Source organism: Stenella coeruleoalba (assembly GCF_951394435.1).
Source record: "Stenella coeruleoalba genome assembly, contig: scaffold_33, whole genome shotgun sequence".
Lineage (NCBI taxonomy): Eukaryota > Metazoa > Chordata > Mammalia > Artiodactyla > Delphinidae > Stenella > Stenella coeruleoalba.
In genome coordinates, this window is record NW_027646420.1 from 1,081,109 (window position 1) to 1,105,332 (window position 24,224).

The following is a 24,224-nucleotide window of genomic DNA, read 5'->3' on the forward strand; positions in this document are numbered from 1 at the left end:
CTTATGGTCCTATAGCTTAGGAAAATTAAAATAAAATAGACACAGCCACCCCAAAGTTTGGAACGGCTCTGTTTACAAGAACCTCGTTTACAGTACAAGTTCAACATCGCAGAAAGTGAAAAATGGATAAAGAAGTTGTGGTATTTACTTACAAAGCAATATCACTCAGCAATGAAATCTATGTCATCAGGCCCTTAGCAGCACAATGAGTGGATTCAGGTATGATGATTCTAACTGAAATAAGTCACACAGAAAAAGAAACATCATAAGATATCAGTAATACACGGAATGTAAACTTGGCTACACAGGAACTGAATTACAGAACAGAACAGGGTCTCAAATTTAGAAAACCAACTTATGCTTGCTTAAGGATAAAGGTGAATTGGGGTGCTGCATAAGCAGAGATCGAAATGAGCACAGATAAAGTTCCTTAAGCCAAATATGGAATAGACAAGAGCTACTCCTTGCTCAACGAAATGGACTCAACACCGCATATTAAACGCCTAAGAATGTACCTGACTAGTAAGTATCTTAAAACCTATGGATTGCTATGTCTCCGAAAGAGAATCAAGCATGTGTACAGGGGCATAAACGCAGCAGTGATAGGATTGGAGAGGTTCGGTGAGCAAATGAAGACCCTTTGAAGTCATATTGCATGGTACCCATTCCACGGGTTTCAACTACCCAGGTTTTAGGTATTCTTCCTTCAGCTAAAACATGCATGTGGAACCTAGAGTATGATCAACCATGCGATCGGGAGGCGTGTTCAAATATGTCTCAGTTTTTGTACCCTGGTACTCGGGTGCAACATTCCAGACGCTTTACTAACACTCTCCCCACTTGGAGAGTCAGTCCCTTTAACCTCCTGTTTGGCCCAGTTTGCAATTTCTGCGGAAGATGAACAGGAATAGCGAGAACCAATGAGAGGCTAGCTGGAGGTGTCTGGACGGGCAAATTTAACTCTCATTTCCCACCAGGAAGAGGAAATAACCAAAGGCTCAGCGTGCCGGGCCGGAACCAGATTAGGGCCTGAAGCCATCCTGCGGTGTTGCGGCCAGGTCACAAGAAAGCGAGTTGAAGAAAGGAGCTCAGGGGCACTGTAATTCACAAACCTGCAGAGTTATAAATGACAGCTATCGTCCAAAAATAGACTGAAGTAAGGCTGCCAAGAGGACTTGAAAGTGGGGCAGAATTGCAGGAAACCGATTTCAGGAGGTAGACTGGAATTGCATTGAAAGCATAGGAAAAGAGGCAGAACGTCCACAATGATGCACTTGGCCAAAAAGGGCGTATGCGTTTTTTCCTGAATATATTCAGGAAAAAACGCATACGCCCTTTTTGGCCAACCAAGCAAGCTTGCAAAGGAAATCTGCACTACAATGAAGTCTCACTTCCCCCCGGTCAAAAGGGCCATCTGAAAAAAGTGTAAAATCCAGAAATGCAACAGGCCATTGAGAACTGGGAGCCTTGTTATGCTGATGGGCGGGATGTAAATTGCCAACAGACACTCGGGAGAAGTGTATGGTGTTTCCTGAAACATCTAAAAAACAAAGCAACAGAGCCTAGGGCACTTCCACTTATGGTCCTATAGCTTAGGGAAATTAAAACCAAAAAGACACAGCCACCCCAAAGTTTGGAACGGCTCTGTTTACAAGAACCTCGTTTACAGTACAAGTTCAACATCGCAGAAAGTGAAAAATGGATAAAGAAGTTGTGGTATTTACTTACAAAGCAATATCACTCAGCAATGAAATCTGTGTCATCAGGCCCTTCGCAGCACAATGAGTGGATTCAGGTATGATGATTCTAACTGAAATAAGTCACACAGAAAAAGAAACATCATAAGATATCAGTAATACACGGAATGTAAACTTGGCTACACAGGAACTGAATTACAGAACAGAACAGGGTCTCAAATTTAGAAAACCAACTTATGCTTGCTTAAGGGGAAAGGTGAGTTGGGGTGCTGCATAAAACCAGAGATTGAAATGAGCACAGATAAAGTTCCTTAAGCCAAATATGGAATAGACAAGAGCTACTCCTTGCTCAACGAAATGGACTCAACACCGCATATTAAACGCCTAAGAATGTACCTGACTAGTAAGTATCGTAAAACCTATGGATTGCTATGTCTCCAAAAGAGAATCAAGCATGTGTACAGGGGCATAAACGCAGCAGTGATAGGATTGCAGAGGTTCGGTGAGCAAATGAAGACCCTTTGAAGTCATATTGCATGGTACCCATTACACGGGTCTCAACTCTCCAGGTTTAAGGTATTCTTCCTTCAGCTAAAACATGCATGTGGAACCCAAGTATGATCAACCATGTGAACGGGAGACGTGTTCAAATATGTCTCAGTTTTCCTCCCCTGGTACTCGGGTGCAACATTCCAGACGCTTTACTAACAGTCTCCCCACTTGGAGAGTCAGCGCCTTTAACCTCCTGTTTGGCCCAGTTTGCAATTTCTGCGGAAGATGAACAGGAATAGCGAGAACCAATGAGAGGCTAGCTGGAGGTGTCTGGACGGGCAAATTTAACTCTCATTTCCCACCAGGAAGAGGAAATAACCAAAGGCTCAGCGTGCCGTACCGGAACCAGATTAGGGCCTGAAGCCATCCTGCGGTGTTGCGGCCAGCTCAAAAGAAAGCGAGTTGAAGAAAGGAGCTCAGGGGCACTGTAATTCACAAACCTGCAGAGTTATAAATGACAGCTATCGTCCAAAAATAGACTGAAGTAAGGCTGCCAAGAGGACTTGAAAGCGGGGCAGAATTGCAGGAAACCGATTGCAGGAGGTAGACTGGAATTGCATTGAAAGCATAGGAAAAGAGGCAGAACGTCCACAATGATGCACTTGGCCAAAAAGGGCGTATGCGTTTTTTCCTGAATATATGCAGGAAAAACCGCATACGCCCTTTTTGGCCAACCAAGCAAGCTTGCAAAGGAAATCTGCACTACAATGAAGTCTCACTTCCCCCCGGTCAAAAGGGCCATCTGAAAAAAGTGTAAAATCCAGAAAGGCAGGACAGGCCATGGAGAACTGGGAGCCTTGTTATGCTGATGGGCGGGATGTAAATTGCCAACAGACACACGGGAGAAGTGTATGGTGTTTCCTGAAACATCTAAAAAACAAAGCAACAGAGCCTAGGGCACTGCCACTTATGGTCCTATAGCTTAGGGAAATTAAAATCAAAAAGACACAGCCACCCCAAAGTTTGGGACGCCTCTGTTTACAACAACCTCCTTTACAGTACAAGTTCAACATCGCAGAAAGTGAAAAATGGATAAAGAAGTTGTGGTATTTACTTACAAAGCAATATCACTCAGCAATGAAATCTGTGTCATCAGGCCCTTAGCAGCACAATGAGTGGATTCAGGTATGATGATTCTAACTGAAATAAGTCACACAGAAAAAGAAACATCATAAGATATCAGTAATACACGGAATGTAAACTTGGCTACACAGGAACGGAATTACAGAACAGAACAGGGTCTCAAATTTAGAAAACCAACTTATGCTTGCTTAAGGGGAAAGGTGAGTTGGGGTGCTGCATAAAACCAGAGATTGAAATGAGCACAGATAAAGTTCCTTAAGCCAAATATGGAATAGACAAGAGCTACTCCTTGCTCAACGAAATGGACTCAACACCCCATATTAAACGCCTAAGAATGTACCTGAGTAGTAAGTATCTTAAAACCTATGGATTGCTATGTCTCCGAAAGAGAATCTAGCATGTGTACAGGGGCATAAACGCAGCAGTGATAGGATTGGGGAGGTTCGGTGAGCAAATGAAGACCCTTTGAAGACATATTGCATGGTACCCATTCCACGGGTCTCAACTCTCCAGGTTTAAGGTATTCTTCCTTCAGCTAAAACATGCATGTGGAACCCAGAGTATGATCAACCGTGTGAACGGGAGACGTGTTCAAATATGTCTCAGTTTTCCTCCCCTGGTACTCGGGTGCAACATTCCAGAAGCTTTACTAACACTCTCCCCACTTGGAGAGTCAGCGCCTTTAACCTCCTGTTTGGCCCAGTTTGCAATTTCTGCGGAAGATGAACAGGAATAGCGAGAAGCAATGAGAGACTAGCTGGAGGTGTCTGGACGGGCAAATTTAACTCTCATTTCCCACCAGGAAGAGGAATTAACCAAAGGCTCAGCGTGCCGTGCCGGAACCAGATTAGGGCCTGAAGCCATCCTGCGGTGTTGCGGCCAGCTCACAAGAAAGCGAGTTGAAGAAAGGAGCTCAGGGGCACTGTAATTCACAAGCCTGCAGAGTTATAAATGACAGCTATCGTCCAAAAATAGACTGAAGTAAGGCTGCCAAGAGGACTTGAAAGTGGGGCAGAATTGCAGGAAACCGATTTCAGGAGGTAGACTGGAATTGCATTGAAAGCATAGGAAAAGAGGCAGAACGTCCACAATGATGCACTTGGCCAAAAAGGGCGTATGCGTTTTTTCCTGAATATATTCAGGAAAAAACGCATACGCCCTTTTTGGCCAACCAAGCAAGCTTGCAAAGGAAATCTGCACTACAATGAAGTCTCACTTCCCCCCGGTCAAAAGGGCCATCTGAAAAAAGTGTAAAATCCAGAAAGGCAGGACAGGCCATGGAGAACTGGGAGCCTTGTTATGCTGATGGGCGGGATGTAAATTGCCAACAACCACTCGGGAGAAGTGTATGGTGTCTCCTGAAACATCTAAAAAACAAATCAACAGAGCCTAGGGCACTTCCACTTATGGTCCTATAGCTTAGGAAAATTAAAATAAAATAGACACAGCCACCCCAAAGTTTGGAACGGCTCTGTTTACAAGAACCTCGTTTACAGTACAAGTTCAACATCGCAGAAAGTGAAAAATGGATAAAGAAGTTGTGGTATTTACTTACAAAGCAATATCACTCAGCAATGAAATCTATGTCATCAGGCCCTTAGCAGCACAATGAGTGGATTCAGGTATGATGATTCTAACTGAAATAAGTCACACAGAAAAAGAAACATCATAATATATCAGTAATACACGGAATGTAAACTTGGCTACACAGGAACTGAATTACAGAACAGAACAGGGTCTCAAATTTAGAAAACCAACTTATGCTTGCTTAAGGATAAAGGTGAATTGGGGTGCTGCATAAGCAGAGATCGAAATGAGCACAGATAAAGTTCCTTAAGCCAAATATGGAATAGACAAGAGCTACTCCTTGCTCAACGAAATGGACTCAACACCGCATATTAAACGCCTAAGAATGTACCTGACTAGTAAGTATCTTAAAACCTATGGATTGCTATGTCTCCGAAAGAGAATCAAGCATGTGTACAGGGGCATAAACGCAGCAGTGATAGGATTGGAGAGGTTCGGTGAGCAAATGAAGACCCTTTGAAGTCATATTGCATGGTACCCATTCCACGGGTTTCAACTACCCAGGTTTTAGGTATTCTTCCTTCAGCTAAAACATGCATGTGGAACCTAGAGTATGATCAACCATGCGATCGGGAGGCGTGTTCAAATATGTCTCAGTTTTTGTACCCTGGTACTCGGGTGCAACATTCCAGACGCTTTACTAACACTCTCCCCACTTGGAGAGTCAGTCCCTTTAACCTCCTGTTTGGCCCAGTTTGCAATTTCTGCGGAAGATGAACAGGAATAGCGAGAACCAATGAGAGGCTAGCTGGAGGTGTCTGGACGGGCAAATTTAACTCTCATTTCCCACCAGGAAGAGGAAATAACCAAAGGCTCAGCGTGCCGGGCCGGAACCAGATTAGGGCCTGAAGCCATCCTGCGGTGTTGCGGCCAGGTCACAAGAAAGCGAGTTGAAGAAAGGAGCTCAGGGGCACTGTAATTCACAAACCTGCAGAGTTATAAATGACAGCTATCGTCCAAAAATAGACTGAAGTAAGGCTGCCAAGAGGACTTGAAAGCGGGGCAGAATTGCAGGAAACCGATTTCAGGAGGTAGACTGGAATTGCATTGAAAGCATAGGAAAAGAGGCAGAACGTCCACAATGATGCACTTGGCCAAAAAGGGCGTATGCGTTTTTTCCTGAATATATTCAGGAAAAAACGCATACGCCCTTTTTGGCCAACCAAGCAAGCTTGCAAAGGAAATCTGCACTACAATGAAGTCTCACTTCCCCCCGGTCAAAAGGGCCATCTGAAAAAAGTGTAAAATCCAGAAATGCAACAGGCCATTGAGAACTGGGAGCCTTGTTATGCTGATGGGCGGGATGTAAATTGCCAACAGACACTCGGGAGAAGTGTATGGTGTTTCCTGAAACATCTAAAAAACAAAGCAACAGAGCCTAGGGCACTTCCACTTATGGTCCTATAGCTTAGGGAAATTAAAATCAAAAAGACACAGCCACCCCAAAGTTTGGAACGGCTCTGTTTACAAGAACCTCGTTTACAGTACAAGTTCAACATCGCAGAAAGTGAAAAATGGATAAAGAAGTTGTGGTATTCACTTACAAAGCAATATCACTCAGCAATGAAATCTATGTCATCAGGCCCTTAGCAGCACAATGAGTGGATTCAGGTATGATGATTCTAACTGAAATAAGTCACACAGAAAAAGAAACATCATAAGATATCAGTAATACACGGAATGTAAACTTGGCTACACAGGAACTGAATTACAGAACAGAACAGGGTCTCAAATTTCGAAAACCAACTTATGCTTGCTTAAGGGGAAAGGTGAGTTGGGGTGCTGCATAAAACCAGAGATTAAAATAGCACAGATAAAGTTCCTTAAGCCAAATATGGAATAGACAAGAGCTACTCCTTGCTCAACGAAATGGACACAACACCGCATATTAAACGCCTAAGAATGTACCTGACTAGTAAGTATCGTAAAACCTATGGATTGCTATGTCTAAAAAAGAGAATCAAACATGTGTACAGGGGCATAAACGTAGGAGTGATAGGATTGGAGAGCTTCGGTGAGCAAATAAAGACCCTTTGAAGTCATATTGCATGGTACCCATTACACGGGTCTCAACTCTCCAGGTTTAAGGTATTCTTCCTTCAGCTAAAACATGCATGTGAAACCCAAGTATGATCAACCATGTGAACGGGAGACGTGTTCAAATATGTCTCAGTTTTCCTCCCCTGGTACTCGGGTGTAACATTCCAGACGCTTTACTAACACTCTCCCCATTTGGAGAGTCAGCGCCTTTAACCTCCTGTTTGGCCCAGTTTGCAATTTCTGCGGAAGATGAACAGGAATAGCGAGAACCAATGAGAGACTAGCTGGAGGTGTCTGGACGGGCAAATTTAACTCTCATTTCCCACCAGGAAGAGGAATTAACCAAAGGCTCAGCGTGCCGGGCCGGAACCAGATTAGGGCCTGAAGCCATCCTGCGGTGTTGCGGCCAGGTCACAAGAAAGCGAGTTGAAGAAAGGAGCTCAGGGGCACTGTAATTCACAAACCTGCAGAGTTATAAATGACAGCTATCGTCCAAAAATAGACTGAAGTAAGGCTGCCAAGAGGACTTGAAAGCGGGGCAGAATTGCAGGAAACCGATTTCAGGAGGTAGACTGGAATTGCATTGAAAGCATAGGAAAAGAGGCAGAACGTCCACAATGATGCACTTGGCCAAAAAGGGCGTATGCGTTTTTCCCTGAATATATTCAGGAAAAAACGCATACGCCCTTTTTGGCCAACCAAGCAAGCTTGCAAAGGAAATCTGCACTACAAGGAAGTCTCACTTCCCCCCGGTCAAAAGGGCCATCTGAAAAAAGTGTAAAATCCAGAAAGGCAGGACAGGCCATGGAGAACTGGGAGCCTTGTTATGCTGATGGGCGGGATGTAAATTGCCAACAACCACTCGGGAGAAGTGTATGGTGTCTCCTGAAACATCTAAAAAACAAATCAACAGAGCCTAGGGCACTTCCACTTATGGTCCTATAGCTTAGGAAAATTAAAATAAAATAGACACAGCCACCCCAAAGTTTGGAACGGCTCTGTTTACAAGAACCTCGTTTACAGTACAAGTTCAACATCGCAGAAAGTGAAAAATGGATAAAGAAGTTGTGGTATTTACTTACAAAGCAATATCACTCAGCAATGAAATCTATGTCATCAGGCCCTTAGCAGCACAATGAGTGGATTCAGGTATGATGATTCTAACTGAAATAAGTCACACAGAAAAAGAAACATCATAATATATCAGTAATACACGGAATGTAAACTTGGCTACACAGGAACTGAATTACAGAACAGAACAGGGTCTCAAATTTAGAAAACCAACTTATGCTTGCTTAAGGATAAAGGTGAATTGGGGTGCTGCATAAGCAGAGATCGAAATGAGCACAGATAAAGTTCCTTAAGCCAAATATGGAATAGACAAGAGCTACTCCTTGCTCAACGAAATGGACTCAACACCGCATATTAAACGCCTAAGAATGTACCTGACTAGTAAGTATCTTAAAACCTATGGATTGCTATGTCTCCGAAAGAGAATCAAGCATGTGTACAGGGGCATAAACGCAGCAGTGATAGGATTGGAGAGGTTCGGTGAGCAAATGAAGACCCTTTGAAGTCATATTGCATGGTACCCATTCCACGGGTTTCAACTACCCAGGTTTTAGGTATTCTTCCTTCAGCTAAAACATGCATGTGGAACCTAGAGTATGATCAACCATGCGATCGGGAGGCGTGTTCAAATATGTCTCAGTTTTTGTACCCTGGTACTCGGGTGCAACATTCCAGACGCTTTACTAACACTCTCCCCACTTGGAGAGTCAGTCCCTTTAACCTCCTGTTTGGCCCAGTTTGCAATTTCTGCGGAAGATGAACAGGAATAGCGAGAACCAATGAGAGACTAGCTGGAGGTGTCTGGACGGGCAAATTTAACTCTCATTTCCCACCAGGAAGAGGAAATAACCAAAGGCTCAGCGTGCCGTACCGGAACCAGATTAGGGCCTGAAGCCATCCTGCGGTGTTGCGGCCAGCTCAAAAGAAAGCGAGTTGAAGAAAGGAGCTCAGGGGCACTGTAATTCACAAACCTGCAGAGTTATAAATGACAGCTATCGTCCAAAAATAGACTGAAGTAAGGCTGCCAAGAGGACTTGAAAGCGGGGCAGAATTGCAGGAAACCGATTGCAGGAGGTAGACTGGAATTGCATTGAAAGCATAGGAAAAGAGGCAGAACGTCCACAATGATGCACTTGGCCAAAAAGGGCGTATGCGTTTTTTCCTGAATATATGCAGGAAAAACCGCATACGCCCTTTTTGGCCAACCAAGCAAGCTTGCAAAGGAAATCTGCACTACAATGAAGTCTCACTTCCCCCCGGTCAAAAGGGCCATCTGAAAAAAGTGTAAAATCCAGAAAGGCAGGACAGGCCATGGAGAACTGGGAGCCTTGTTATGCTGATGGGCGGGATGTAAATTGCCAACAGACACACGGGAGAAGTGTATGGTGTTTCCTGAAACATCTAAAAAACAAAGCAACAGAGCCTAGGGCACTGCCACTTATGGTCCTATAGCTTAGGGAAATTAAAATCAAAAAGACACAGCCACCCCAAAGTTTGGGACGCCTCTGTTTACAACAACCTCCTTTACAGTACAAGTTCAACATCGCAGAAAGTGAAAAATGGATAAAGAAGTTGTGGTATTTACTTACAAAGCAATATCACTCAGCAATGAAATCTGTGTCATCAGGCCCTTAGCAGCACAATGAGTGGATTCAGGTATGATGATTCTAACTGAAATAAGTCACACAGAAAAAGAAACATCATAAGATATCTGTAATACACGGAATGTAAACTTGGCTACACAGGAACTGAATTACAGAACAGAACAGGGTCTCAAATTTAGAAAACCAACTTATGCTTGCTTAAGGGGAAAGGTGAGTTGGGGTGCTGCATAAAACCAGAGATTGAAATGAGCACAGATAAAGTTCCTTAAGCCAAATATGGAATAGACAAGAGCTACTCCTTGCTCAACGAAATGGACTCAACACCCCATATTAAACGCCTAAGAATGTACCTGACTAGTAAGTATCTTAAAACCTATGGATTGCTATGTCTCCGAAAGAGAATCAAGCATGTGTACAGGGGCATAAACGCAGCAGTGATAGGATTGGGGAGGTTCGGTGAGCAAATGAAGACCCTTTGAAGACATATTGCATGGTACCCATTCCACGGGTCTCAACTCTCCAGGTTTAAGGTATTCTTCCTTCAGCTAAAACATGCATGTGGAACCCAGAGTATGATCAACCGTGTGAACGGGAGACGTGTTCAAATATGTCTCAGTTTTCCTCCCCTGGTACTCGGGTGCAACATTCCAGAAGCTTTACTAACACTCTCCCCACTTGGAGAGTCAGCGCCTTTAACCTCCTGTTTGGCCCAGTTTGCAATTTCTGCGGAAGATGAACAGGAATAGCGAGAAGCAATGAGAGACTAGCTGGAGGTGTCTGGACGGGCAAATTTAACTCTCATTTCCCACCAGGAAGAGGAATTAACCAAAGGCTCAGCGTGCCGTGCCGGAACCAGATTAGGGCCTGAAGCCATCCTGCGGTGTTGCGGCCAGCTCACAAGAAAGCGAGTTGAAGAAAGGAGCTCAGGGGCACTGTAATTCACAAGCCTGCAGAGTTATAAATGACAGCTATCGTCCAAAAATAGACTGAAGTAAGGCTGCCAAGAGGACTTGAAAGTGGGGCAGAATTGCAGGAAACCGATTTCAGGAGGTAGACTGGAATTGCATTGAAAGCATAGGAAAAGAGGCAGAACGTCCACAATGATGCACTTGGCCAAAAAGGGCGTATGCGTTTTTTCCTGAATATATTCAGGAAAAAACGCATACGCCCTTTTTGGCCAACCAAGCAAGCTTGCAAAGGAAATCTGCACTACAATGAAGTCTCACTTCCCCCCGGTCAAAAGGGCCATCTGAAAAAAGTGTAAAATCCAGAAAGGCAGGACAGGCCATGGAGAACTGGGAGCCTTGTTATGCTGATGGGCGGGATGTAAATTGCCAACAACCACTCCGGAGAAGTGTATGGTGTCTCCTGAAACATCTAAAAAACAAATCAACAGAGCCTAGGGCACTTCCACTTATGGTCCTATAGCTTAGGAAAATTAAAATAAAATAGACACAGCCACCCCAAAGTTTGGAACGGCTCTGTTTACAAGAACCTCGTTTACAGTACAAGTTCAACATCGCAGAAAGTGAAAAATGGATAAAGAAGTTGTGGTATTTACTTACAAAGCAATATCACTCAGCAATGAAATCTATGTCATCAGGCCCTTAGCAGCACAATGAGTGGATTCAGGTATGATGATTCTAACTGAAATAAGTCACACAGAAAAAGAAACATCATAATATATCAGTAATACACGGAATGTAAACTTGACTACACAGGAACTGAATTACAGAACAGAACAGGGTCTCAAATTTAGAAAACCAACTTATGCTTGCTTAAGGATAAAGGTGAATTGGGGTGCTGCATAAGCAGAGATCGAAATGAGCACAGATAAAGTTCCTTAAGCCAAATATGGAATAGACAAGAGCTACTCCTTGCTCAACGAAATGGACTCAACACCGCATATTAAACGCCTAAGAATGTACCTGACTAGTAAGTATCTTAAAACCTATGGATTGCTATGTCTCCGAAAGAGAATCAAGCATGTGTACAGGGGCATAAACGCAGCAGTGATAGGATTGGAGAGGTTCGGTGAGCAAATGAAGACCCTTTGAAGTCATATTGCATGGTACCCATTCCACGGGTTTCAACTACCCAGGTTTTAGGTATTCTTCCTTCAGCTAAAACATGCATGTGGAACCTAGAGTATGATCAACCATGCGATCGGGAGGCGTGTTCAAATATGTCTCAGTTTTTGTACCCTGGTACTCGGGTGCAACATTCCAGACGCTTTACTAACACTCTCCCCACTTGGAGAGTCAGTCCCTTTAACCTCCTGTTTGGCCCAGTTTGCAATTTCTGCGGAAGATGAACAGGAATAGCGAGAACCAATGAGAGGCTAGCTGGAGGTGTCTGGACGGGCAAATTTAACTCTCATTTCCCACCAGGAAGAGGAAATAACCAAAGGCTCAGCGTGCCGGGCCGGAACCAGATTAGGGCCTGAAGCCATCCTGCGGTGTTGCGGCCAGCTCACAAGAAAGCGAGTTGAAGAAAGGAGCTCAGGGGCACTGTAATTCACAAACCTGCAGAGTTATAAATGACAGCTATCGTCCAAAAATAGACTGAAGTAAGGCTGCCAAGAGGACTTGAAAGCGGGGCAGAATTGCAGGAAACCGATTTCAGGAGGTAGACTGGAATTGCATTGAAAGCATAGGAAAAGAGGCAGAACGTCCACAATGATGCACTTGGCCAAAAAGGGCGTATGCGTTTTTTCCTGAATATATTCAGGAAAAAACGCATACGCCCTTTTTGGCCAACCAAGCAAGCTTGCAAAGGAAATCTGCACTACAATGAAGTCTCACTTCCCCCCGGTCAAAAGGGCCATCTGAAAAAAGTGTAAAATCCAGAAATGCAACAGGCCATTGAGAACTGGGAGCCTTGTTATGCTGATGGGCGGGATGTAAATTGCCAACAGACACTCGGGAGAAGTGTATGGTGTTTCCTGAAACATCTAAAAAACAAAGCAACAGAGCCTAGGGCACTTCCACTTATGGTCCTATAGCTTAGGGAAATTAAAATCAAAAAGACACAGCCACCCCAAAGTTTGGAACGGCTCTGTTTACAAGAACCTCGTTTACAGTACAAGTTCAACATCGCAGAAAGTGAAAAATGGATAAAGAAGTTGTGGTATTCACTTACAAAGCAATATCACTCAGCAATGAAATCTATGTCATCAGGCCCTTAGCAGCACAATGAGTGGATTCAGGTATGATGATTCTAACTGAAATAAGTCACACAGAAAAAGAAACATCATAAGATATCAGTAATACACGGAATGTAAACTTGGCTACACAGGAACTGAATTACAGAACAGAACAGGGTCTCAAATTTCGAAAACCAACTTATGCTTGCTTAAGGGGAAAGGTGAGTTGGGGTGCTGCATAAAACCAGAGATTAAAATAGCACAGATAAAGTTCCTTAAGCCAAATATGGAATAGACAAGAGCTACTCCTTGCTCAACGAAATGGACACAACACCGCATATTAAACGCCTAAGAATGTACCTGACTAGTAAGTATCGTAAAACCTATGGATTGCTATGTCTAAAAAAGAGAATCAAACATGTGTACAGGGGCATAAACGTAGGAGTGATAGGATTGGAGAGCTTCGGTGAGCAAATAAAGACCCTTTGAAGTCATATTGCATGGTACCCATTACACGGGTCTCAACTCTCCAGGTTTAAGGTATTCTTCCTTCAGCTAAAACATGCATGTGAAACCCAAGTATGATCAACCATGTGAACGGGAGACGTGTTCAAATATGTCTCAGTTTTCCTCCCCTGGTACTCGGGTGTAACATTCCAGACGCTTTACTAACACTCTCCCCATTTGGAGAGTCAGCGCCTTTAACCTCCTGTTTGGCCCAGTTTGCAATTTCTGCGGAAGATGAACAGGAATAGCGAGAACCAATGAGAGACTAGCTGGAGGTGTCTGGACGGGCAAATTTAACTCTCATTTCCCACCAGGAAGAGGAATTAACCAAAGGCTCAGCATGCCGGGCCGGAACCAGATTAGGGCCTGAAGCCATCCTGCGGTGTTGCGGCCAGGTCACAAGAAAGCGAGTTGAAGAAAGGAGCTCAGGGGCACTGTAATTCACAAACCTGCAGAGTTATAAATGACAGCTATCGTCCAAAAATAGACTGAAGTAAGGCTGCCAAGAGGACTTGAAAGCGGGGCAGAATTGCAGGAAACCGATTTCAGGAGGTAGACTGGAATTGCATTGAAAGCATAGGAAAAGAGGCAGAACGTCCACAATGATGCACTTGGCCAAAAAGGGCGTATGCGTTTTTCCCTGAATATATTCAGGAAAAAACGCATACGCCCTTTTTGGCCAACCAAGCAAGCTTGCAAAGGAAATCTGCACTACAAGGAAGTCTCACTTCCCCCCGGTCAAAAGGGCCATCTGAAAAAAGTGTAAAATCCAGAAAGGCAGGACAGGCCATGGAGAACTGGGAGCCTTGTTATGCTGATGGGCGGGATGTAAATTGCCAACAACCACTCGGGAGAAGTGTATGGTGTTTCCTGAAACATCTAAAAAACAAAGCAACAGAACCTAGGGCACTTCCACTTATGGTCCTATAGCTTAGGGAAATTAAAATCAAAAAGACACAGCCACCCCAAAGTTTGGAATGGCTCTGTTGACAAGAACCTCGTTTACAGTACAAGTTCAACATCGCAGAAAGTGAAAAATGGATAAAGAAGTTGTGGTATTTACTTACAAAGCAATATCACTCAGCAATGAAATCTGTGTCATCAGGCCCTTAGCAGCACAATGAGTGGATTCAGGTATGATGATTCTAACTGAAATAAGTCACACAGAAAAAGAAACATCATAAGATATCAGTAATACACGGAATGTAAACTTGGCTACACAGGAACTGAATTACAGAACAGAACAGGGTCTCAAATTTAGAAAACAATCTTATTCTTGCTTAAGGGTAAAGGTGAGTTGGGGTGCTGCATAAAACCAGAGATTGAAATGAGCACAGATAAAGTTCCTTAAGCCAAATATGGAATAGACCAGAGCTACTCCTTGCTCAACGAAATGGACTCAACACCCCATATTAAACGCCTAAGAATGTACCTGACTAGTAAGTATCTTAAAACCTATGGATTGCTATGTCTCCGAAAGAGAACCAAGCATGTGTACAGCGGCATAAACGCAGCAGTGATAGGATTGGAGAGGTTCGGTGAGCAAATGAAGACCCTTTGAAGTCATATTGCATGATACCCATTCCAGGGGTTTCAACTACCCAGGTTTAAGGTATTCTGCCTTCAGCTAAAACATGCATGTGGAACCTAGAGTATGATCAACCATGTGATCGGGAGACGTGTTCAAATATGTCTCAGTTTTCGTACCCTGGTTCTCGGGTGCAAGATTCCAGACGCTTTACTAACACTCTCCCGACTTGGAGAGTCAGTCCCTTTAACCTCCTGTTTGGCCCAGTTTGCAATTTCTGCGGAAGATGAACAGGAATAGCGAGAACCAATGAGAGGCTACCTGGAGGTGTCTGGACGGGCAAATTTAACTCTCATTTCCCACCAGGAAGAGGAATTAACCAAAGGCTCAGCGTGCCGTGCCGGAACCCGATTAGGGCCTGAAGCCATTCTGCGGTGTTGCGGCCAGCACAAAAGAAAGTGAATTGAAGAAAGGAGCTCAGGGGCACTGTAATTCACAAACCTGCAGAGTTATAAATGACAGCTATCGTCCAAAAATAGACTGAAGTAAGGTTGCCAAGAGGACTTGAAAGCGGGGCAGAATTGCAGGAAACCGATTTCAGGAGGTAGACTGGAATTGCATTGAAAGCATAGGAAAAGAGGCAGAACGTCCACAATGATGCACTTGGCCAAAAAGGGCGTATGCGTTTTTTCCTGAATATATTCAGGAAAAAACGCATATGCCCTTTTTGGCCAACCAAGCAAGCTTGCAAAGGAAATCTGCACTACAATGAAGTCTCACTTCCCCCCGGTCAAAAGGGCCATCTGAAAAAAGTGTAAAATCCAGAAAGGCAGGACAGGCCATGGAGAACTGGGAGCCTTGTTATGCTGATGGGCGGGATGTAAATTGCCAACAGACACTCGGGAGAAGTGTATGGTGTTTCCTGAAACATCTAAAAAACAAAGCAACAGAGCCTAGGGCACTGCCACTTATGGTCCTATAGCTTAGGGAAATTAAAATCAAAAAGACACAGCCACCCCAAACTTTGGGACGCCTCTGTTTACAAGAACCTCGTTTACAGTACAAGTTCAACATCGCAGAAAGTGAAAAATGGATAAAGAAGTTGTGGTATTTACTTACAAAGCAATATCACACAGCAATGAAATCTGTGTCATCAGGCCCTTAGCAGCACAATGAGTGGATTCAGGTATGATGATTCTAACTGAAATAAGTCACACAGAAAAAGAAACATCATAAGATATCAGTAATACACGGAATATAAACTTGGCTACACAGGAACTGAATTACAGAACAGAACAGGGTCTCAAATTTAGAAAACCAACTTATGCTTGCTTAAGGGGAAAGGTGAGTTGGGGTGCTGCATAAAACCAGAGATTGAAATAAGCACAGATAAAATTCCTTAAGCCAAATATGGAATAGACAAGAGCTACTCCTTGCTCAACGAAATGGACTCAACACCGCATATTAAACGCCTAAGAATGTACCTGACTAGTAAGTATCGTAAAACCTATGGATTGCTATGTCTCCAAAAGAGAATCAAGCATGTGTACAGGGGCATAAACGTAGCAGTGATAGGATTGGAGAGGTTCGGTGAGCAAATGAAGACCCTTTGAAGTCATATTGCATGGTACCCATTACACGGGTCTCAACTCTCCAGGTTTAAGGTATTCTTCCTTCAGCTAAAACATGCATGTGGAACCCAAGTATGATCAACCATGTGAACGGGAGACGTGTTCAAATATGTCTCAGTTTTCCTCCCCTGGTACTCGGGTGTAACATTCCAGACGCTTTACTAACACTCTCCCCATTTGGAGAGTCAGCGCCTTTAACCTCCTGTTTGGCCCAGTTTGCAATTTCTGCGGAAGATGAACAGGAATAGCGAGAACCAATGAGAGACTAGCTGGAGGTGTCTGGACGGGCAAATTTAACTCTCATTTCCCACCAGGAAGAGGAATTAACCAAAGGCTCAGCATGCCGGGCCGGAACCAGATTAGGGCCTGAAGCCATCCTGCGGTGTTGCGGCCAGGTCACAAGAAAGCGAGTTGAAGAAAGGAGCTCAGGGGCACTGTAATTCACAAACCTGCAGAGTTATAAATGACAGCTATCGTCCAAAAATAGACTGAAGTAAGGCTGCCAAGAGGACTTGAAAGTGGGGCAGAATTGCAGGAAACCAATTTCAGGAGGTAGACTGGAATTGCATTGAAAGCATAGGAAAAGAGGCAGAACGTCCACAATGATGCACTTGGCCAAAAAGGGCGTATGCGTGTTTTCCTGAATATATTCAGGAAAAAACGCATACGCCCTTTTTGGCCAACCAAGCAAGCTTGCAAAGGAAATCTGCACTACAATGAAGTCTCACTTCCCCCGGGTCAAAAGGGCCATCTGAAAAAAGTGTAAAATCCAGAAAGGCAGGACAGGCCATGGAGAACTGGGAGCCTTGTTATGCTGATGGGCGGGATGTAAATTGCCAACAACCACTCGGGAGAAGTGTATGGTGTTTCCTGAAACATCTAAAAAACAAAGCAACAGAACCTAGGGCACTTCCACTTATGGTCCTATAGCTTAGGGGAATTAAAATCAAAAAGACACAGCCACCCCAAAGTTTGGAACGGCTCTGTTTACAAGAACCTCGTTTACAGTACAAGTTCAACATCGAAGAAAGTGAAAAATGGATAAAGAAGTTGTGGTATTTACTTACAAAGCAATATCACTCAGCAATGAAATCTGTGTCATCAGGCCCTTAGCAGCACAATGAGTGGATTCAGGTATGATGATTCTAACTGAAATAAGTCACACAGAAAAAGAAACATCATAAGATATCAGTAATACACGGAATGTAAACTTGGCTACACAGGAACTGAATTACAGTACAGAACAGGGTCTCAAATTTAGAAAACCAACTTATGCTTGCTTAAGGGTAAAGGTGAGTTGTGGTGCTGCATAAAACCAGAGATTGAAATGAGCACAGATAAAGTTCCTTAAGTCAAATATGGAATAGACAAGAGCTACTCCTTGCTCAACGAAATGGACTCAACACCGCATATTAAACGCCTAAGAATGTACCTGACTAGTAAGTATCGTAAAACCTATGGATTGCTATGTCTCCAAAAGAGAATCAAGCATGTTTACAGGGGCATAAACGTAGCAGTGATAGGATTGGAGAGGTTCGGTGAGCAAATGAAGACCCTTTGAAGTCATATTGCATGGTACCCATTACACGGGTCTCAACGCTCCAGGTTTAAGGTATTCTTCCTTCAGCTAAAACATGCATGTGGAACCCAAGTATGATCAACCATGTGAACGGGAGACGTGTTCAAATATGTCTCAGTTTTCCTCCCCTGGTACTCGGGTGCAACATTCCAGACGCTTTACTAACACTCTCCCCACTTGGAGAGTCAGCGCCTTTAACCTCCTGTTTGGCCCAGTTTGCAATTTCTGCGGAAGATGAACAGGAATAGCGAGAACCAATGAGAGACTAGCTGGAGGTGTCTGGACGGGCAAATTTAACTCTCATTTCCCACCAGGAAGAGGAAATAACCAAAGGCTCAGCGTGCCGTGCCGGAACCAGATTAGGGCCTGAAGCCATCCTGCGGTGTTGCGGCCAGGTCACAAGAAAGCAAGTTGAAGAAACGAGCTCAGGGGCACTGTAATTCACAAACCTGCAGAGTTATAAATGACAGCTATCGTCCAAAAATAGACTGAAGTAAGGCTGCCAAGAGGACTTGAAAGCGGGGCAGAATTGCAGGAAACCGATTTCAGGAGGTAGACTGGAATTGCATTGAAAGCATAGGAAAAGAGGCAGAACGTCCACAATGATGCACTTGGCCAAAAAGGGCGTATGCGTTTTTTCCTGAATATATTCAGGAAAAAACGCATACGCCCTTTTTGGCCAACCAAGCAAGCTTGCAAAGGAAATCTGCACTACAATGAAGTCTCACTTCCCCCCGGTCAAAAGGGCCATCTGAAAAAAGTGTAAAATCCAGAAAGGCAGGACAGGCCATGGAGAACTGGGAGCATTGTTATGCTGATGGGCGGGATGTAAATTGCCAACAACCACTCGGGAGAAGTGTATGGTGTTTCCTGAAACATCTAAAAAACAAAGCAACAGAACCTAGGGCACTTCCACTTATGGTCCTATAGCTTAGGGAAATTAAAATCAAAAAGACACAGCCACCCCAATGTTTGGAACGGCTCTGTTGACAAGAACCTCGTTTACAGTACAAGTTCAACATCGCAGAAAGTGAAAAATGGATAAAGAAGTTGTGGTATTTACTTACAAAGCAATATCACTCAGCAATGAAATCTGTGTCATCAGGCCCTTAGCAGCACAATGAGTGGATTCAGGTATGATGATTCTAACTGAAATAAGTCACACAGAAAAAGAAACATCATAAGATATCAGTAATACACGGAATGTAAACTTGGCTACACAGGAACTGAATTACAGAACAGAACAGGGTCTCAAATTTAGAAAACCAACTTATGCTTGCTTAAGGGGAAAGGTGAGTTGGGGTGCTGCATAAAACCAGAGATTGAAATGAGCACAGATAAAGTTCCTTAAGCCAAATATGGAATAGACAAGAGCTACTCCTTGCTCAACGAAATGGACTCAACACCGCATATTAAACGCCTAAGAATGTACCTGACTAGTAAGTATCTTAAAACCTATGGATTGCTATGTCTCCGAAAGAGAACCAAGCATGTGTACAGGGGCATAAACGTAGCAGTGATAGGATTGGAGAGGTTCGGTGAGCAAATGAAGACCCTTTGAAGTCATATTGCATGGTACCCATTACACGGGTCTCAACTCTCCAGGTTTAAGGTATTCTTCCTTCAGCTAAAACATGCATGTGGAACCCAAGTATGATCAACCATGTGAACGGGAGACGTGTTCAAATATGTCTCAGTTTTCGTACCCTGGTACTCGGGTGCAACATTCCAGACGCTTTACTAACACTCTCCCCATTTGGAGAGTCAGCGCCTTTAACCTCCTGTTTGGCCCAGTTTGCAATTTCTGTGGAAGATGAACAGGAATAGCGAGAACCAATGGAGACTAGCTGGAGGTGTCTGGACGGGCAAATTTAACTCTCATTTCCTACCAGGAAGAGGAATTAACCAAAGGCTCAGCGTGCCGTGCCGGAACCAGATTAGGGCCTGAAGCCATCCTGCGGTGTTGCGGCCAGGTCACAAGAAAGCGAGTTGAAGAAAGGAGCTCAGGGGCACTGTAATTCACAAACCTGCAGAGTTATAAATGACAGCTATCGTCCAAAAATAGACTGAAGTAAGGCTGCCAAGAGGACTTGAAAGTGGGGCAGAATTGCAGGAAACCGATTTCAGGAGGTTGACTGGAATTGCATTGAAAGCATAGGAAAAGAGGCAGAACGTCCACAATGATGCACTTGGCCAAAAAGGGCGTATGCGTTTTTTCCTGAATATATTCAGGAAAAAACGCATACGCCCTTTTTGGCCAACCAAGCAAGCTTGCAAAGGAAATCTGCACTACAATGAAGTCTCACTTCCCCCGGGTAAAAAGGGCCATCTGAAAAAAGTGTAAAACCCAGAAAGGCAGGACAGGCCATGGAGAACTGGGAGCCTTGTTATGCTGATGGGCGGGATGTAAATTGCCAACAACCACTCGGGAGAAGTGTATGGTGTTTCCTGAAACATCTAAAAAACAAAGCAACAGAACCTAGGGCACTTCCACTTATGGTCCTATAGCTTAGGGAAATTAAAATCAAAAAGACACAGCCACCCCAAAGTTTGGAACGGCTCTGTTTACAAGAACCTCCTTTACAGTACAAGTTCAACATCGCAGAAAGTGAAAAATGGATAAAGAAGTTGTGGTATTTACTTACAAAGCAATATCACTCAGCAATGAAATCTGTGTCATCAGGCCCTTAGCAGCACAATGAGTGGGTTCAGGTATGATGATTCTAACTGAAATAAGTCACACAGAAAAAGAAACATCATAAGATATCAGTAATACACGGAATGTAAACTTGGCTACACAGGAACTGAATTACAGAACAGAACAGGGTCTCAAATTTAGAAAACCAACTTATGCTTGCTTAAGGGTAAAGGTGAGTTGTGGTGCTGCATAAAACCAGAGATTGAAATGAGCACAGATAAAGTTCCTTAAGTCAAATATGGAATAGACAAGAGCTACTCCTTGCTCAACGAAATGGACTCAACACCGCATATTAAACGCCTAAGAATGTACCTGACTAGTAAGTATCGTAAAACTTATGGATTGCTATGTCTCCAAAAGAGAATCAAGCATGTGTACAGGGGCATAAACGTAGCAGTGATAGGATTGGAGAGGTTCGGTGAGCAAATGAAGACCCTTTGAAGTCATATTGCATGGTACCCATTACACGGGTCTCAACGCTCCAGGTTTAAGGTATTCTTCATTCAGCTAAAACATGCATGTGGAACCCAAGTATGATCAACCATGTGAACGGGAGACGTGTTCAAATATGTCTCAGTTTTCCTCCCCTGGTACTCGGGTGCAACATTCCAGACGCTTTACTAACACTCTCCCCACTTGGAGAGTCAGCGACTTTAACCTCCTGTTTGGCCCAGTTTGCAATTTCTGCGGAAGATGAACAGGAATAGCGAGAACCAATGGAGACTAGCTGGAGGTGTCTGGACGGGCAAATTTAACTCTCATTTCCTACCAGGAAGAGGAATTAACCAAAGGCTCAGCGTGCCATGCCAGAACCAGATTAGGGCCTGAAGCCATCCTGCGGTGTTGCGGCCAGGTCACAAGAAAGCGAGTTGAAGAAAGGAGCTCAGGGGCACTGTAATTCACAAACCTGCAGAGTTATAAATGACAGCTATCGTCCAAAAATAGACTGAAGTAAGGCTGCCAAGAGGACTTGAAAGTGGGGCAGAAATGCAGGAAACCGATTTCAGGAGGTAGACTGGAATTGCATTGAAAGCATAGGAAAAGAGGCAGAACGTCCACAATGATGCACTTGGCCAAAAAGGGAGTATGCGTTTTTTCCTGAATATATTCAGGAAAAAACGCATACGCCCTTTTTGGCCAACCAAGCAAGCTTGCAAAGGAAATCTGCACTACAATGAAGTCTCACTTCCCCCCGGTCAAAAGGGCCATCTGAAAAAAGGGTAAAATCCAGAAAGGCAGGACAGGCCATGGAGAACTGGGAGCCTTGTTATGCTGATGGGCGGGATGTAAATTGCCAACAGACACTCAGGAGAAGTGTATGGTGTTTCCTGAAACATCTAAAAAACAAAGCAACAGAACCTAGGGCACTTCCACTTATGGTCCTATAGCTTAGGGAAATTAAAATCAAAAAGACACAGCCACCCCAAAGTTTGGAACGGCTCTGTTTACAAGAACCTCGTTTACAGTACAAGTTCAACATCGCAGAAAGTGAACAATGGATAAAGAAGTTGTGGTATTTAGTTAAAAGCAATATCACTCAGCAATGAAATCTATGTCATCAGGCCCTTAGCAGCACAATGAGTGGATTCAGGTATGATGATTCTAACTGAAATAAGTCACACAGAAAAAGAAACATCATAAGATATCAGTAATACACGGAATGTAAACTTGGCTACACAGGAACTGAATTACAGAACAGAACAGGGTCTCAAATTTAGAAAACCAACTTATGCTTGCTTAAGGGTAAAGGTGAGTTGTGGTGCTGCATAAAACCAGAGATTGAAATGAGCACAGATAAAGTTCCTTACGCCAAATATGGAATAGACAAGAGCTACTCCTTGCTCAATGAAATGGACTCAACACCGCATATTAAACACCTAAGAATGTACCTGACTAGAAAGTATCTTAAAACCTATGGATTGCTATGTCTCCGAAAGAGAATCAAGCATGTGTACAGGGCCATAAACGCAGCAGTGATAGGATTGGAGAGGTTCGGTGAGCAAATGAAGACCCTTTGAAGTCATATTGCATGGTACCCATTCCACGGGTTTCAACTACCCAGGTTTTAGGTATTCTTCCTTCAGCTAAAACATGCATGTGGAACCTAGAGTATGATCAACCATGTGATCGGGAGACGTGTTCAAATATGTCTCAGTTTTCTTACCCTGGTACTCGGGTGCAACATTCCAGACGCATTACTAACACTCTCCCGACTTGGAGAGTCAGTCCCTTTAACCTCCTGTTTGGCCCAGTTTGCAATTTCTGTGGAAGATGAACAGGAATAACGAGAACCAATGAGAGGCTAGCTGGAGGTGTCTGGATGGGCAAATTTAACTCTCATTTCCCACCAGGAAGAGGAATTAACCAAAGGCTCAGCGTGCCGTGCCAGAACCAGATTAGGGCCTGAAACCATCCTGCGGTGTTGCGGCCAGGTCACAAGAAAGCGAGTTGAAGAAAGGAGCTCAGGGGCACTGTAATTCACAAACCTGCAGAGTTATAAATGACAGCTATCGTCCAAAAATAGACTGAAGTAAGGCTGCCAAGAGGACTTGAAAGCGGGGCAGAATTGCAGGAAACCGATTTCAGGAGGTAGACTAGAATTGTATTGAAAGCATAGGAAAAGAGGCAGAACGTCCACAATGATGCACTTGGCCAAAAAGGGCGTATGCGTTTTTTCCTGAATATATTCAGGAAAAAACGCATACGCCCTTTTTGGCCAACCAAGCAAGCTTGCAAAGGAAATCTGCACTACAATGAAGTCTCACTTCCCCCCGGTCAAAAGGGCCATCTGAAAAATGTGTAAAATCCAGAAAGGCAGGACAGGCCATGGAGAACTGGGAGCCTTGTTATGCTGATGGGCGGGATGTAAATTGCCAACAGACACTCGGGAGAAGTGTATGGTGTTTCCTGAAACATCTAAAAAACAAAGCAACAGAGCCTACGGCACTGCCACTTATGGTCCTATAGCTTAGGGAAATTAAAATCAAAATGATACAGCCACCCCAAAGTTTGGGACGCCTCTGTTTACAAGAACCTCGTTTACAGTACAATTTCAACATCGCAGAAAGTGAAAAATGGATAAAGAAGTTGTGGTATTTACTTACAAAGCAATATCACTCAGGAATGAAATCTATGTCATCAGGCCCTTAGCAGCACAATGAGTGGATTCAGGTATGATGATTCTAACTGAAATAAGTCACACAGAAAAAGAAACATCATAAGATATCAGTAATATATGGAATGTAAACTTGGCTACACAGGAACTGAATTACAGAACAGAACAGGATCTCAAATTTAGAAAACCAACTTATGCTTGCTTAAGGGGAAAGGTGAGTTGTGGTGCTGCATAAAACCAGAGATTGAAATGAGCACAGATAAAGTTCCTTAAGCCAAATATGGAATAGACAAGAGCTACTCCTTGCTCAACGAAATGGACGCAACACCGCATATTAAACGCCTAAGAATGTACCTGACTAGTAAGTATCTTAAAACCTATAGATTG

General features: G+C 43.7%; 1 long non-coding RNA gene across 7 annotated transcripts in view; it reads right to left on the reverse strand.

The window, feature by feature from the left end:
- The window catches only part of LOC307181120, a 977,962-nt gene that overhangs the window by 862,460 nt on the left and 91,278 nt on the right, over positions 1-24,224 (reverse strand). Inside the window, exon 5 of one of the 7 annotated variants that reach the window (XR_013825919.1) lies at positions 1,573-1,806. The exons of 5 other annotated variants lie outside the window; for them this stretch is intronic. This is a non-coding gene — a long non-coding RNA (uncharacterized lncRNA). Of the gene's footprint in view, positions 1-1,572; positions 1,807-23,823; positions 23,905-24,224 lie in introns of those variants that run through there. One more of the 7 variants, XR_013825920.1, reaches the window with a different exon arrangement.